Here is an 18,558-nt window from a genome sequence, read left to right on the forward strand (position 1 = left end):
TTTGAATTGCGTTGGAACCGTGTTATAAATCAAGTAGTCATAATTTTAATTATAAAACTATATAGCGTATATATCTATTTGTCCATATAATATTATATAGTTATATTTGGTTCCCAAAACTTAATTTTAATCAAAAGTCAGGGATGATTTTCAGAGTTAGGAAGGGTACTTGGTATGAGTTATTGTTCCTTTTCAAAAACATTCTAGTAATATAGACAAGGGATGGTGGCTTTGAACGAGGGTTAAGGGGGGAAGAAACGCAATTTTAGCATCATTACGAAAACGGTGGCACTCGTGGCATCTACCTGGAAAGCGCATTAAAGTCCTAATATAAATTCAAATTATGAAAAGAGCTAGCTAGCTAGCTATAGAATGGGGTGTAGTGACGTTGCCCTATCCTATTTCTACGCTATAGGAGTGTAAGACCAAGGCTTAGTGAAAAGGAGAGGAATTTTTGGGATATTCTTAGCTGAGCAAGTGGTGATGTTGTATTTTCAGGGATTTTATAACCTAGTCTTTAGAATACGCCAGGTTAATTAGTTACTAGAGAAATCATCTCGTTTGGCAATGGATTAATAATAATGAAATAATGCAACGTGTAAAATCTCACGAAATCTACAAATTAATCTAGTGAAATCTGAGCAGAATTTCATTTAACTTCTTCCAATCTCACGAAATCTAAGGAGAATTTTATTTAACCTCCTTTAATCTCACGAAATACAAGGAGAATTTTATTTAACCTCCTTTAATCTCACGAAATCCGAGGAAATTTCGTGAAAAGTGGGAAAATATAAAGCGAGACATTGCCGCAAAACATGCAAGGAAATCACTATAATTTGCATTAAATATAGTGCGCGAGATAAGCTCGGTATAAACACGGATCCCTTCTTTAAAATACAACATGACCACTTTATTATATTTGACGAAACAAAAGAGGCTCTCTTAGGTTAAGCTCTACTAAAGTAACGGCTGGCTAACACTAAAAATGTAACACGTCATTATATGAACTCTTATTGGACGCAGTTGGCTCTTAATTAGCTGTAAAATCAGATTCCCGACACAACAATCCTCTGGACCGTAAACTGCAACGATCTCCCCGCCCCCCCCCCCCGGCCTTAACCCTTCCCTAGCTACCTATCTTCCATCCTTCTCTTTGGCCTTTCAGACTGGAGGCCTATCCTCTCCTGTTTCTAGCACGAAGCCTCGGTAATGCTTCTCTTACTCTTTTCTAATAATTAACGCTAAGCCTTTGCCAACAACTTTCCTATTTATAAGGGCATAAACGACACCCTAAATCTCTTCACTTTTCTCTCTCTCTCCCTCCCTCCCTCTCTCTCTCTCTCTCTCGCTCTCGAGGAGGGTACAACCATACCCATCTTTTCTTGTATCGTCTCTCTTGATGAAAAATATTTCCCTCATCCTAACCTTTTCCATAAAGGTTAGGTTTAGCGGGGTTGGAAGAGAAAAATAGGGTTATGTTCGGACATATATAATCACTTCATTAGCTTCGAACGACGGCGAAAAAGCCATTATTTATTAGAAAAACGAGCTGGATGGCTGACTTTTAATAAGGAGGTTTAAGGAGGGTAGGGTAACGCTATTAAAAGGATAATTTTTATCCGATGCGATGCGAGGTGTTGTATAAATTATCTTGGAAAATTTAAGGAAGAAATTTAAAAGGCTCCGAAGTTTTATGGGCTTGGAAGTTTTATGTTGATTAACTGTAATTATACATAGGGATGAGGGGTTTTAATAACGGGGGTTATGGTTTTCTTATAAGCTGATGTTTTTAATGGTTAAGTCATTATGAGATGTTTTGAGAGAACTTTTAAAAATTTATTTTATATGGATGTTTTTTTTTAAGTAGTGAATATTGTCTATGGGAAATTTCAATACTTATGGGAAGGTCAGAGGTCAAAGCTTCAATGGATGAGGGATTTTTCTAATGAGAGATGAATTAAGTTATCCATAGGAATCTTTTAGAGACAAACACCCTACGTTTTTTAGAGCAGTGGAATTTCTATGGGAATGTTTAAAGACTGGAAAACCCTTCCACGATAATGTTTAACAATTCTGAAAGTTTGTATATGGGAGTTTTTAAGAGTTAAATAATTTTTAGTGCGTATTAAAGAGCAGCGAATCATTCTATGGGAATTTTAACAGTATGGGAATCTATAAAGACTGGAAAACCCCTCCACGATAATGTTTAAATATTCTGAAAGTTCTTATATTTGAATGTTTGAGAGTTTAAAAGAATTTTCGATCGTGTTAACGAACATCGAAGAACATCATTCTATGGGAGTTTTGAAGATTTTATAGTTTATGATAATATTAAAAACATCAATTAAGCTCTTATATGGGAATCTTTAGCAGTTTAAAATAATTTCCGAGTGTTATTCAATGGAACAAGACCGACGAACGAGACGTACACTTTTCAACGGACAACTTCACGGAAATAATCAGGTAAGTCACGAAACAATGTTGCAACATAATTAACCTCTAATAATCCCTTATTATAAAGTACATTTCCCCCTATTTTTGCCCCCATAATGAGAACAAAACCCTGTCAGATTGACTATGACACGCTCCTGGTTGCGCTTGGCAAGTGTGAACGTTTTGACTCGGGGGTTAAAGCAGCTGTTACGCGGCGGCGCATAATCGGCTTAAAACAGCCCCGCAAAAGGGTGCCCAGCGAAATACACCCTTCTATATTCACGCCTGCGAAAGAGAATTGAGTTTAACGCCTCCCCCGCCTTAACACACCTTTTCATTATAAAAGCGGAAACCGTAGAAAATACCACCCAAAAATCCAAACCAAAAATACGGAATACAACCTAGAATTCATTCACTTTATCGGAGAATACGACGATGAGACAAAACCCTTCCTAGCGTGCAAGCTGATAATCTTTAATTTCAAAAAAAAAAAAAAAAACCGAATGAATTAAATTTAATTTAATATTGAAATTATAACGTGCATTCCTTACAATTAATTGCTGTTAGAAAATGTTGTGTTCGTAGTTAAAGCACAGCATAATGAAAATAATTAAACAGAGATTCATTGTCGGCTGTTGACACATGAGCAGGTAGCGACTAGCGAATGATCTTTAGTTCAATCATACCCAAGTTTATATACCCCTCTTATTACTGATAAGAGTAGGTCAATAATAGGCCTACTGGTTTTTTATACATAACAGAACAGAATAAGCAGCTTGTAATTTTTCTGGGTTCATACAACTTTTGTAAAACCGATTTCCCCGAGTTTTTCAAGTTTTTTCCCATATACTTTCCTGGGTTTTCCTGGTTTTCCCTAAATATTTCACTGAGTTTCCCCGGTTTTTTCCCACATATTTCTTCCCATATATTTAGTTGAGTTTCCCAGGTTTTCCCCCATATATTTCCCCGAGTTTCGCTAGTTTTTTCCCATCTATTTCCTTGAGTTTCCCCGGTTTCTTCCCATATATTTCCCTGCGTTTTCCCCCATATATTTCCCTGAGTTTTCCAGGCCATCCCCCCCATATATTTGAGAAGGTAGAAGAGGCTATTTTTCGCAACGTGAATGAAAGCCAACAAGATGTAAAAATCTTTACCGTTGGTTCCCATAACATATAGCACTCGCTCAAACCTAAATATTTCTAATGTAGCCAACATTATATTCCCTTTAAAGTAATACCAGTTAAGTCGTTAAACCGTTTTGGTTTGAGGTGTCCTAAACAGGCCTTGAATATCATAAATTCTCTCATACGATGTGATGTGCAGATATAATACGATATCAAATTTACTACTAAGAGAGCCCCCCCAAGATAAACTAGTCCTCCATAGTTAATCATAGGCGAAATATTACACCGTTATAGCTCTAGTAATTTCACCCCTTCCCAAATTTGGCGGCGCCACGCGGGTCTACTAATGGGACAGAAAATCCTATAGCCAATCTAATTAACTCGTAAGGCAGGGTTCGTCGCCAAGGCTTAGCACTGATTTGTAGCCAATATCAATATCCATAAGATATTCAGACTTCGATTGATCGAATCAGCACGCGGGGAGGGAAGGGACTTCGAGAGCACTTAGATTGTCGGACAAGCTAGTAATAAACCCTCATCACTTTGGCTATATAGCCGTAAATACTCGGTGCAAGGACCCTCCTCCTCAGGCTGGTGGCAATTTCGCCTTGCCATTTTGCTCGCGCTTAAATGCTTTGCTTAATTAATTTATATCGAATTGACCCTCTGATATTTAGTGACACTTTAAAATTGCCAGGTTATATTAAATTTAAACGAAATATTCAATATTTCCATGAATATATTTAATCATATGTCATATAATTCCCAATAAGTTTGATTCTTTCAATTTTGAGTGCTTGATAGGTTGGAAAACTGTATACAAAAATTCTCTTTTTTTTAGTTTCATCCTTATAGATAAAGGTTTAAATAAATTAACTTCCTTTTAATGTTAAATTAAGCCTAGAAAAGCGCAACAAGACTGGAACAATTTTTTAACTAACTTAAAGTCGTATTATTAACACGTGTTACTGTCAAAACCAGGGTTGGCAAAAATAAAAAAGCCAGATGGTTTTAACCGGTTAAACCACGTAATAGGCATAACGACCAGTAATAAAGTTTTTAAAAAAGGCTGAAATTTAGCAGACGACATGGTTTCAGTTTAGTTTTGGCTTGTGAAAAGATGTTTTACTTTATTATGGATAGTTTTTAGGTTAGTAGAATTTACACCAGGAGGTCAGGCTACTTGGTACTGCACTTTGTCCACCAAGTAGCCTGACCTCCTCCTGGTGTAAATGGTATCAATTCTCCTAGTCTGAAAACTACGTATATAAATGATTTTACTTCGGTTTTATCAATGATTCCTCAGCCTAAACCTCTCTGCATGCTCATATACTAATTTCATTTAAATAAATAAATGTATTAAACCTGCTTTTCTTTATGGTTAAAACCGGTCTGTCTGACTCTAGCTAAGCCAACCCTGAATTCAAAAAATATTTCAAATGAACCATTCGGGTCAATTTTAAAATTCCGACTTCAATCTAAACTATTACACTTAGATTGTAAAACCACATAACAACGTCCCCTATTTGATCTGGGAACAACCAAAAAAAAAAAGAAACCCAAAATACCGCACCACGAAACAAGCTGTCGTTTAGTTCAAACAAACCGAGAACCATCTATATCTTACTTCTTCGGTCGAACATGAAAATTTCAAAAGAACACGATATTTCTTGTTACAAGATCCAACTAAAACCATCATCCCGGCAACCAATTCCCTCAAAACAAAACCTAGACATTTCAGTAGCGTAAATCGCCACCCCAATAACCTTTACTTGGTCAGGATAGAATTTCGGCCAAGTACCAAGAGAGAGAGAGAGAGAGAGAGAGAGAGAGAGCGAGAGAGAGCTAGGGGTATAGAGTTCTCGCAGTGTTGTGCGGGGGTCTCTCTTGACCAGCTGTTGACTGGCTTGTAGTTAGACGCGGCCGCTAGCTCTCTGATACTTAATACCAAGTGCTAGGACAGAGGGAGGGAGGGATGGGTGGGTGTAAGAAATAGCCCCGTATCTAATCGCAATCTACGAAAGAAGACGAATTTCTACGGAGAATCGTGCGAAATTAAACCATTTCCAGATTGTAATCGCAATTGGAGTTAGACAAGGCATAGAAGAGACTATTTCGATAATACCCAAGAGGAAGAATTGGTTTGCCCTAAGCGTATGTAATACGTGTATTGCGGGAAAGCTAACGGAACAAATTTTCGTCGAAATTGTCTATTTGAAGGAGCGCTACTTTATTGCTGGCTCGTTTTCCACGGTTCTAGACCTTCGCAGATTTATTTGTATTGCTCTGAAATATGGTTTCCGTTTCTATTGCCTCATGCCCCACCCTCTCTCTTGCCAATTGCTAAAGATTTTTGTGTTATTGCCTATACACTGGGTGCTGAATTGCGATGATGGTAACTGCAATTGCTTAGAATCGCATCCCAGTCGGAGATTGCTGTATTATACTTATATTTCAACGGAGTGTTTAAATTAGGTATCCCTACACTGTTAATTCCCTCTGTGGCATGTTACAATTGACATTATCGTGCTGCGGAGAAGGCACGGGGGCAAATGGGGCTTCCTGTATCATATTTTCGGTTATTTTCTTTGTTTTTCATAGTGTCTCCAAGTTGTGCATATGCAACCGTGACTTTTAATTATAACACTTAATAATGTTACAGGCTACACGTCTAGAGAAGCGTCTTAACACCAATTAAATATTAAATAAATCTTATACAGGGATAAGCTGTTTCTTATTAAGTCTGCCATGAATTAAAAGATGTGTTCTTAAGGCGATATGGATAACTAAAAATTTCCTTTGACCCTTTCCACTCAATTTTGACCCTAATAACATCATACCCTTAAATTTATGGCAGACTTATTAGAAACACGCTATTTATTACGCTAAACCACTCTTTTAGAAACGCCAATAAATTAAGGTTGTTTTCGCAAAATATTACGCGTCAAAAATCACCCATCATCTACGTCTGAACTTTAAAAAACTTAGAAGATGCATATTTAAATACCTGTTAACGTTATTAAAATATTATCCAATGTAAAAGGGGCTTGTTTGAAAATATTATGTAAAAATGGAGGCATATTTACCCCATCCCCTTTTTTCCCCGATTTCTCTGCCCGATTCAAAAGTTGGGAAAAGCGGCCGTGCTAGGCTAAAAGCAAGGTTGTTTAATACAGCTTAAGGCAAAAGGTAAGTTGCTCTAACTATCTGTATGTGATTTTTGAATTGAATACCCTTGCATTATAAACCAACTACAAAACGTTGGTCCCTTGCTAGAATATTATTTCTTTTTTTTTTAATCGAAAGAGTGTATCAAATAATGAATGTATTAATTGCAACCATGTTTATATCTACAATATTAAAGAAGATACAAGCAATTAAGTTCCGTAATAGATACTACGCGTTGGGCGAAGCACTGGCAAGTACCCCTATTGGACGCCTAATACCATCATCTGACGCATTCGTCCAGTGCTTTTCGGAGAAGCCTAACGCGTAAGGGCCATTACGGAAACTAAATTGCTTGTATCTTCTTTAATTTTGTAGATAGAAACATAGTTCCAACTCAGACCAGCACCTAACCATGGACATGCATCCCAGTGTTAAACCACGGTTTTCAAATTGAAACACGTAGCACGCGCCCTTATGTGTGCAAAATATATCTCCACAATAAATTAATAAGAAACAATTTTTGGCCAAGGCTTAACACTATAACTCAGAGTTATATTTACCAAACTATTATAAATATAACCTTTATAAATCTTTAATGAGATGAACTAAAAATAAAAGAATGATTAAGGTTTACTCACTTTGTCACATTTATATAAGATTTTTGACATCTATTGACGCCTATTCGGCCACTGTTCTCGAGGGAGCAAGAATTAATATTTTTCACGTGAGTCGGTTTGTGGAGACATGGCCTCCTGGATCACGCGACTCGCGGACGCAGGCTGCTCGCGCTATAGCCTCCTGGATCACGGGACTCGCGGACGCAGGCTGCTCGCGCTATAGAAGCCCGCCCAATAGGCCCAAAACGCGTATCAAGCATTTTAAGCCGAAAATCCAAGCCGTCAGCTTTTAACATGGTCGCCTATGGAAGGAACACCGTTTTTTGCCCTAATTTGGCAAATACTGGCTCAAATATCTTGAATATTTTAATGAGATATGTAAAATAAGATTTGTGATTTTTGTGCAAAGTTTCAAAAGATTATATCTTGTAGATTTTTTGTAAAATAATTAAAACTTAGCCTAAATCATAGCCGTCAGCTTTTGACATGGTCACAATAATTAAACGATATTGGTAAAATATAAACCCCAAGCCCAACAAAGGAGGCCATGTCCCAACTTGTTTCACGCAACTTTGTTTCGCAACGAGGTATAAGGTTGATCCTAGCTAATAAAAATCCTAAAAATACTTTCATCGGTCCTGTTTTGCCGTCCTATGAACTGCTTGGCAGAAATAATGTCCCCTTCACTTTCCAGAGGAGGTAAATCTAGTACTTAGGAAAAGCAGCGGGGATGAAGGGGGGGGGCGGGACCCCAAAGGCTCGCCTAGTGCATGCCTACGCCAGCGTTGGTCCCGCATCCCAAAGGCAGAGAGCTGTTACGGTTAACGTAGCGTAAACGGTTTTGCGGAGCGTTTTCGCGCTACACTAAACCCCAACCCTCGTGGCGGCATGAGAGAGAGTCGGAAAATTTTAATTTCGACAACCTTATATCGCGCCGTAAGGGCACGTAAAGCATGGTTTTCACTTGACCGAAAAAAAAAACTACTTTGCAGATGGACGTCAAACGTCAGATTTGTTTTTTTACGTTGCAGCCCAGCGTTATAGCGTTTTCAGTTAGCGTAGTTTCCGCAAATAATGGAACCAAGGTTTAACAGATAAACTGAACATTGCACCAATTGCGGCCCATCTATTGGTCTTTGTAATCTTTGTGCCTAATATCATAAAGATATGGATGGTTACTAACCTCTTCAATAAAACTATCAGCATTGAACTTCGGCATTCTCAGGGATTTGTACTAGTAACTGACTCGATTAGGAACTAAATAAATAAAAACATCGCGGACCGCGAGCGTCCTTTTCCGAAAATGACGTCATGACTCAACCTTATTGCTGATTGGCTCACGCAGAGTGTTAACGTTGAACGCGGCCGAAAAAGTAGAAAGCCAATATTGACGCACTAAACGTAATTTCTGTCCAGCGTACCTATTTTTTTTTTTTTCGGTTGTCGGTTGACGTCGGGTGAAAAGTCGTGATTTACGCCAAGTGAAAACCATGCTTAAGAGTTGTTGGACGACGTTTTACCTTGAAAGAAATTTTTGCTTCTATTTCCCCCTCTAGGAGTCTTTATTAATTTCCGACAACTACATACTTGTATTAATATTAAAGTAGAGCTAGTACGGAAAAGTGGGCGGGGCGGGGGTAATATTTGGCGCCAAAATTGCCTCAATCCTACGTACGGATAAGGATGCCACCACGTGTGATATAAAAAAAACTTCTTTTAAAATTAAGAGTGTTTTGGGAGGAGATTTTAATTAAGCAATTTTAATAACTCTTTTAAAATTCAGAGATACGGTGGGATTTAATATTTTGAAACTCAACAGTCATTTAGGCGGTTTAAAAATTACACCATATCCCAAACCGAGTTCAAAACTTTAATTGAGTTGTAACTTGATTATTAAGAGTCTATATGAGATTTTGAGTAACATAATAAAAATGGTTAAGAAGAAAATAATCTTTGGAAACATTATAACTCTAATATTTTCAATGGAATCGCGAAAAAGCGTGGAAATGTGGGCTAGTACGCGAGGGTTTCTATTAGCTGTACGTATTTTTGGTTTAAGAGTAAATAAATTATATCAGCGGATATAACATATCCTACAGTTTTATAAGGCCCAAGAGAGAGAGAGGCCTTCGAGAGATTTGAAATTGTCAAATTGAGGGCATACGATGAAAATCGAAAGGCATACCCCGGCTATATACCACCAAAGATTTCAATTTAATTCTCGGGCATCTCTTGCCTATCAAATTCAGTTTTTAGCTCGAGGGGGTTTCCTATATAGTTCAGCTTGCGTGAAAAATATGACGCCACCATATCAGAGCTTGAATATGGCAACAGATATAGAGGGAAAGAGTGGGGGGGGGGAAGCCATAAGATTAGGATTTTGAAAATAGAGAGAGGCCGGGACAAGGAATGATATAAAAAGCAGGCCCGGAAAAGAGTAGTTTCAGATAAAGCTGTTTAAATCCCCTAAGGGTCTGTTCCCCTCAAAGGCTCAAAAGTTTTAAACGATATAATAACATAGGATACATTCTTCTCACCAGTCCTATATGGGACGATTTCGGGCGAAATTGGCCTTAGATTTCATTTCATATCGTTTTAAGTTACCGTATAACTTTAAATTGATTTTTTTACACGCTTATTTCAAATGGGGAACATTTTATAGGAGAAAATATGTGTATTTATAGTAAAATATAGGCCTAAAAATGCTTATATATAATTCTATTTTGGCTTCAACTATGTGGAAAAATAGAGGATTATATTTGGATTAAAAAATTAACTTTTTAAAATAATTGGCTTTTAAAAAATGAGATTTAAAAACGTTTCGGTGATAAAAATGCATTTCAAAAAAATTCAGATTTAAAACAAAAAATTTCTTCAATGAAAATTGAAAAAAAAAACTTAAAAATAACTGGCATTTTGAATTTCATTGGGATCCCCTCCCCCACGTACCACCCATTATCAGCACCTACGGGACGCGAAACAACATCCATCTTCGGCAGCAATTATCTCTATTCCCCGTACCCCCAACATTTTACCCCGAGTAAAGCTCGCTCGAGCTAACCCTAACACCCTCGCGGCATCTAAAAAATAAAAACTATCCAAAAAGCCAAACTTACAGGAAATATTTCTGCACAAAATTATTTGAATCCAAGGTTCCTCGATCTTGGCACAGTTTTGATCACAAAATTCACAGATTTCGTCCTAATTTTAGATATTTAAATCCGACTTAAAAAATTAACAATAATTCATCCACATAAGAAACTAAACAAAGGAAAGCGCGCGCTGTCCGGACTAGAGGGACTCCGAAGCTTTCTAGAAGAAGGGGGGAGATAGAGGAGGGGGAGAGAAAAATATGTAGTTGAATTTTTTGTATCGCCATAGCCCACTCGATCACGCGCATCACGACGTTGATAAGGGTGTTTTGGCGGGCTTTTTACTAAGCGTAAAGGCTGAATTCTAATAAAACGTTGTAATTTACAATTTAGCTCCTCGTAAGTAACACATTAAAATTGTCATTTTAAACGCGTTTGACGTTGAGAAACGATATTAAAATGCAATTTTATGACAAAAATATAGGATATTATAGCCTGACCTTTCGTGAAATTATAGGATAATATAGGACAGGTTCAAAAATATAGAATTTTATAGGAATTATAGGAGCGCTGGGCTCCCTGACTTGTCTATCATCAAAATCAGTTTCATCATATCTCGAGATCTTCTGGAGATATAATGATATGTTCGTAGATATTAACATTTTTTAATAACTAAAATTAGGGCCTGAAGGTCCAAATTATTATTTTTTTTTGTGATATATTAAAAAAAACCTTACAAACAATTTTCCGGCAAAAGTTTAATTTTTCTTTGGAAGTCAAACCCTGCGGTATTTTAATTTTATAGTTCGCAAAAGCGCGTGCCTGCCTAATAGTTTTTTAACCATTTTTTTTAAATAAAAATAGGGTAAGCTTGGTGACAATAGATTTAATTAAAAGATGTCCCCAGGTCTTATAAAGAAAAAGTTCCCATAAGTAGGCAAATTTAATTAATTTTCCTACCAACCGCATATTTTGATATTTTTGCCTCCTGGCAAAATTGAAATGTATCCAACACAAGAGGAATATTTTAATTAATTTAGTTTAACTTAAAGGGAGGGTAAAAAGGAAAATAAACGGACTTTTTTATACCGATTCTTCTACTAATTATAAGACCAATCTGCGTACTTAAACATAAAAGGAAATACCTCCGAATGATTTTAAAATTCAAATCAGTTTGATATTTCATGGATAATTTGAAATTTGGACCTCCGAAATCCCTAGTTTTCCATAAAAAATATACAAACTAAAATGAACAAAGGAAGACCAATTTTTCAAAGACTTCAAATTTGAAATCACCAAAAAACATAGTTTTAATAAGGGAATCAAATTTTCATTCGGATTTTATGAAAAACTAGTGACCGTATAACGTTAGGGGCTTGATTAAAGGGAGGGTGAAGTAGAAAATCAAGTGATTTTTTATCGATTCTTCTACTAATTATAAGACCAGTCTGCATAGTGAAACATTCAGGAAATACTTCCGAATGATTTTAAAATTCAAATTAGGTTCAGATAAGGATAATTTTAAGCAAGGACTGCCGACCAATCGCGTAACGCCCTGCCTTTTTATGAACAAAATTCTCGTGGCACGTTCCATGTCTCGCGCCACGATTGTCGCGTCGCGCGCCTAATTTTATCAAATCTCGTGATAAATTTCATTCGACACGGAACGTGCCACGAGAATTTTGTTAATAAAAAGGCAGGGCATTACGCGATTGGTCGGCAGTCCTTGTTTAAAATTATCCTTAAAGGAATAGCGACGTGATTTAAAAATTATCTCAAATCTAAAGAAAACCTTACTTTTTTGAGAGTTTAAACTCTTCTGATTCCAAAAATATGCTTGATTAATATTTAAATATGACGGAAAACGCAGAAAAAACACTTTGAAAACTTTGGGGGGCAAAAGCAAATTTGCGGAGAAGATTTTTGGCGGGTTTTCTCCTTGGTACGTCACTCACGGCATCTCGCGGAAAAGCCAAGCGCGCGCGCCCGAGACTCCCGAGTCTACTAATGCCGCGCGAATCTGAATAAAATAGGCTTAACGCGGCGCTGAGACACTTAAAGGCGTCACGTGAGCGACATCTAGAGTGAAAGTTTCTCCTTACTACGTCATTAAGCGAAACAAAATTTTAACTAGGCCTTTTCCAAACACTAAACTTTGATTGCAATTTTACAAATTTCTACGAAACCAAATACAAAAGTAAACATATCATAATAAACTAGATTTTTCAAGGATTTTTTTAGCATATTAAGTTTGTGGGTGACGAAAATTATGTCACTAACACTTTAAAATCGGAACCTAATTTGAATTTTAAAATCATTCGGAAGTATTTCTTGAATGTTTCACTATGCAGACTGGCCTTATAATTAGTAGAAGAGTCGATAAAAAATCACTTGATTTTCTACTTCACCCTCCCTTTAAGGAACGAATAATGTAACTCAGTTTTAGTAATTAAATTAAATTAAATTAATTAATATTTAAAATTGCAAAACGAATTATAACCAATTTTTAAACCAAAGCCCCTGTATGACGGCTTTTCCCTCGACACTGGTGTGTTGCGGGTAAAACATTTTTAAAGGCGTTCTATGGGGAACCCATTATAACTTTAGCCCCTAAATGCAAGATTTTCCTACATACATCAGAACGAGGCAGAAGAAACAATTCTACGGGGATAGTAAAAATCCTTTTAAGATGATTATGTCATATACTATTAAGCCTACAATTTAGACCTACAATAAATAAAGCACGATACGTTCATAAATCTTCCTAATAAAATCATCCATCGATCTTGTTACATTTACCATATGAATGCTGCGCCTGGTCTCCAACTGGCAGGAGATGGAATAAAGAACGGAATAGGAGAGGGTTATAACAGATTCTAAGAACTTAGAAGACAGGCTGCACCGGAGGAGAGAGAGAGAGAGCGAGCGAGAGAGAGAGAGAGAGGGAGAGAGAGAGAAGAAAAAGATCTCTCTCTAGAAGAGAACACACCTCACTGGGAACCCCATGCCTTATTCAAAGGTTATAGCTCGCGCCTAGCGGCTCTAAGAAAGAATCTCTAGTTTGTTCATGGTTTTGGATATGAGCCTGCCAGAATCAGATAGCTGCAAGTTGGAAAAGGGTAGGTAGGGAGTAGGGCCTTTTTTTCTTACTAACGTTTTAGTACTAAGCCTTGGTTTGTAGGATAAGGAATATATGCTTTAGGGAAAAAAATAAAAGCCCGAGAATGATTTTATACATAGTTGCCACTGAAGGTTTTTTTTTCGTTCCCCAAGTGTTGCCAGGGAGAAAGGCTAGCAGTTCCGTTTCAATCAGAACTTAAACAACTTGTGTCAAAGCGGCACTGAAGTTTAAGTTAAGAAAGGGGGAAAGCAATTTTCTGTAACCCCAACAGTAAAAAAATCATAACGTAACGCAGTTTCACTTGCCTGAAGAGAAACTTTATAATAACAAATATTCAGCTTAAATCATATGAAATAATCAAAGTGTTATCCATGAAATCTGAAGGAAGGATGGTCGGTATCTGTTTGAATCTCACGAAACCCGAGGGAATCTCATAAAATCTGCTATCATGACTCATAAATATCACAAAATACGGATGCGGGGGGGGGAAACCGCACCTAAAATGAACGTGAAGATCTAAAAATTTTGAGAGAACACAAACCTCGATCTCTCGGGACACTCGATAATTTGAGAATAACGAAATTTCAAAATCCAACCCATAAAACCAATAAAACTCTCTTCCAGAGAATCCAAAATCCTGAATCAAAAATGAAAAGAGGAAAAGTTTGGGGGCGTTAAAAGAGTAGGTATTGCGGCAAGGCCAAGGGAAAATATGGTAGAAAATTCAGGAGGTAAGAGATAAAAAAAACCCTGCTGGATCTTCGGTTTAATGAGATGGGCTTTCAATAGCGTTTTAACCGACACAGAGCCACACCCCCTTTTTCTACCCCTCACGTTTTATATAATCTCTTTTGTTCCCGTTTGACTCTGAATTGCTAAACGCATACCTGTCAAATTCGTATGTCAGTGTGGGGGGTTTATGGGTGGTAGTAGGAAAAAGTCCGCGACGCGTGCGAGGGACCAACACAGAGAGACCAGAGATGCTGTGGAAAAGGATGAGGATTGGGAGAGGCTGAGTTAGGGGTGATCCTTATACCAGTTTTTCGCTCTCTCTCGACTATCTTATGTTTTCATGGGTAGCCTATAAGGCGGTGCCTGCCTCTCCGATGAGGCTCTTTCTATTTTATATATAGAAAGATTTATACCTGACAAGTCCAACGTTATCCTATAAAAGTGGATTAACTTGAAGTTACCCGATGTTAACAATCTTGTAACATATATAAGTGACATTTCCATAGGTGCCGCCATAAGCGATTTGCGCGTCATTTTAGGGAAATAACTGGTATTCCCTATAGTTGCCTTGTCACGTGACAGAACAAGTCTGTTAAGGATTGGGACAATATTTTATAACTTAACTTACTAGGGATGAGCCGGTACCGATACCATATCGGTGTCGGCACCGATACTCGGGGTTTCCCGATAGTATCGGATCGGTTGATTTAATACGATTCTAAATCAATACTCATTTAAAATGCATTGTATGGGCCTACATGACATTTTTAGGTCTTTCAGTAATGTATTGATGGTGATAATACATTTTTATGAATGTCAATGAGGCGTGATATAATTTTGGAAGTACCTCTAAACATTGTACTTGGTAGTATAATTCATGAAATTACTCTGTAATTATTCCCTAGTATTTTTAATACATATGTAAATGGCACTGTACTACCATAAGTTTATAATGCCTCTAAGTAGAGAAATGGCTGCTACTCCTATGGCAATAGTGTTTGTCTGGCTCCCTTTAATGAAACCCTATACTCTCTCCGTATCATTTATCACCTCAACTTCAATACAAAATTGTACAGCCTAGCGTAGCGTAGCGTTTCTTTTATCCCTTTTAGAATGTTTCAGGACTGTAACCGCCTCTATCTCACGAGAGAGAGGGATTTTGGGGTTGCTTAAGTAAAATTCGTTCCCCCCCCCAATGCCTGCCTATACGAAACGTAAAATCTCGACCCATTTAGTAAACGTCTCGACCGCATGGTGGCTGCACCGCGACAGAAATTTCAAAATTTTCTCTCTTCGGATCTTAGCGCTATACGAGTTCTGACGTCACAGTAGCCTGGAGAAGATGCCCAGTTGTAACCCATATTTGTGTACTTAGAGGCATGATAAACTTATGGTACTACTAAAAATATTGGTAACGGTTGAAGTATCGGGTTTTGGATCATAGTGAGTAAATATAGGTATCGATCGGTATCGGTTCGCATGTTTGCACCGGTATCGGGTTAAGCCTGGTATGGGCCATCTCTATAACTTACACATTTTCCCTGATATTTATGCAAAATACAACTATTTTTCAATATATTCCCTGAATTTTAGATAATTTTAATTAAGTTCAATTAAATTATATTGTTAATACGATTCATTGGTAACTTCGGATGAATCTACTTTTCCATATTGATCTAAAGATGAGATATTTTATCTCTGATATTAAAGATTTGGGATTTATATGGATGAGCGCTCTTAAAGTAAAATTTATTGTATACTAGCTTTCATGGGTAGTGTTTTCTAAAGAATAATGGCGTTTAAAATCGGGCAATCTTTTTATTTTAAATTTCGCAAAACCGATTTTGCCTAGAGATGGCGCTATATCTACATCCGTTTTGGTCCAATAAATTGGGGGAATGAAGAGGGGAATCAAGGAATAATTCGGAACACGTAGTTGGCGATAGAAATACATGAGAAACACGGTTAGTGAACAATCCCTAGCGTTAGTTAATCCATGATTTAAATTTTTCTTAAGTTTAAAACTAATATTTCAAGACTTTAAATTCGTCTAGCTCTTCCCACAAAATCCGCCTGGGTACGTTTAGTGAAAATGTTTACGCAGTGATTCCTATTAGCTATATGCATTCCTAATATTAATTTTAATCCACTGTAATATTTACTTAACCCCCAATGTTAGGTCATTTCTGACGAAGGTTTTTTTATATTAACTACGTTGCCAAGTTGTATTTCTTTTTGTTTTGTACGAAGTGAAAATTACAAAAACTCATTTGTTTTGTTAATTTATTTATTGATTGTTTATTTGTTCGTTTCGGGATGGGGTGAATACTTATTTTATGAATTATTTATGATTTTTTTAAAAAATTGCGAAAAATATCTTTTTTTGGAAACAATTCCGAGATTCAAGCTCCTTCGAAAGCTCAAAGAGGAGATAACAAAAATAGGCAAGAAAAACACATTCCACTAAGCTAGAAGGGGTCCTTATTACGCAATTCTACGCTTTTATCTCTATTTCCACCCAATTTTTAGAGCTTATAAACGAAGCGACTTTCTTGTATATATTGTATTAACGTGATATTTTTATTGAGAATTAATTTGAAAGACGGCAAAGCCATTATGACTAGTAAAAAAACATAAAAATAAAAGTAAACTTAGCACATTTTCACTTCGTACAAAAACGAGAACATAAAACATGGCAATTAAAATAATAAATTAGATGTTGACTAAAAAATAAAAGTAAACTTAGCACGTTTTCAATTCGTATAAAAACGAAAACATAAAACATGGTAATTAAAATAATAAATTAGATGTTGACTAAAAAAGGTCCTTTTTTCTTTACCGTCCTATTGTCTGAAAATAAAAATTAATGTCGACGCAAAATATACGAAACCAGTTTATGTAAGGTGACCTTAAAAATTGAGTCCGTTAAATAAAAGAGTTTGCGTAAGATGGCCTGCGTGTTTAGTTTTGCTCAAATTCACGTTGGGAAAAGTGAATTTTTACGAAATTTGTGCTTAATGAATGAACTGACGGAAATGAAATGGGTTTACTTACTCTTTGGAGTTGGTACCCAAGTTCATCCGCCCAAGACCTTCCCATATGCGTCTAATTACATCCTGAGTGTCTTCGGTTTGTATATTTGGTAATTTTTCCTTCTCTTTAATTAACCTTTGTTGTCGTCTTTGGAACTAAACAAAACAATTTATGTTAAATCATCTCTATTAGCGAATTCATCAGCAAAAATATAATTTCCCTTCGCAATATCGCTAAATTTCTTAGGGAAGATTACTTTCTACGTTATAGATAGGGGTTTTAGCGCGAATATCCCGGATTTCGGCACCATTTTATGATTATTAATTGAATCCCGATTTGATTAAAGACGCCATGGAGAATAATTAAGGCGCAATAAGATGTTGATGGGGTTTGTTAGACTTACGTAGGCTGCCTCCGAATCTTTTAATTTTTTTTCTTTATCCATTCCGCCTGCGATAAGGCATTCCTAAGGCAAACAAAGAAATTCTCGCAATTAATAAAGGATGCGATTAAAATCAACCGTGATCTTATTATCTGGGAGATCCCGCAATTATTATTAGGCTGAAGAGCTATAACAAATATTTATTTCGTTTGGCCTGTAGATTTTTGGCATCTTTGTCACAGAAGATATTAAACCCAGCGAATGCCACACACATACTTACATTTGGTATTCGGGGAGCTCCGAGCAGGTTGGGAGATCAGGTTGAGTTAAAATGTTGAAATTACAATAAAATTATCCAATTAAAAATAAATAAAATTATCCAATTAAAAATAAATAAAATTATCCAATTAAAAATAAATAAAATTATCCAATTAAAAATAAATAAAATTATCCAATTAAAAATAAATAAAATTATCCAATTAAAAATAAATAAAATTATTCGATTAAAACTAAATAAAATTATCCAATTAAAAGAGCAAACGGCAAGATTTTTCTTCTTGTCCTAAAAAAATTTAATGGTAAAAATAAAAATTCCAATTTGATTTTGAGTTGCAAATGAACAGGTAAATATATATAGTAGGAGGAGCTAATTGAAAAATATAACAAATCGTCACGAGTGACGTTTCTAGTCTGGAGAAATAACGTTCGCGCTCAAATTCGTAAGATCATGGATAAAGAATAAAATTTGTCTTCATGCTAGTGCGAAAACAAATTTCCTCACGCGCATTCTTTATCCATGGCTTAACAATAAATCACCAGACTCACGTCGCGTACAAAATCACGCCCAACTGTGATG

At 36.4% G+C, this 18,558-nt stretch overlaps 1 long non-coding RNA gene across 1 annotated transcript; it reads right to left on the reverse strand.

The window, feature by feature from the left end:
- Positions 1 to 17,278: 17,278 nt before the first annotated feature.
- Positions 17,279 to 18,191, reverse strand: LOC149623811 (uncharacterized). The gene is made up of 3 exons (XR_016374676.1): positions 17,983 to 18,191; positions 17,724 to 17,786; positions 17,279 to 17,475 (listed from the first exon to the last, which is right to left on the reverse strand). It is a non-coding gene; the product is annotated as an uncharacterized LOC149623811 (long non-coding RNA).
- Between the last annotated feature and the right edge of the window lie 367 nt (positions 18,192 to 18,558).

The sequence above is a fragment of the Phalangium opilio genome, unplaced genomic scaffold, assembly GCF_054372755.1.
Source record: "Phalangium opilio isolate 3A_F unplaced genomic scaffold, DU_Popi_V2 ptg000113l_1, whole genome shotgun sequence".
Taxonomy (NCBI): Eukaryota; Metazoa; Arthropoda; class Arachnida; order Opiliones; family Phalangiidae; genus Phalangium; species Phalangium opilio.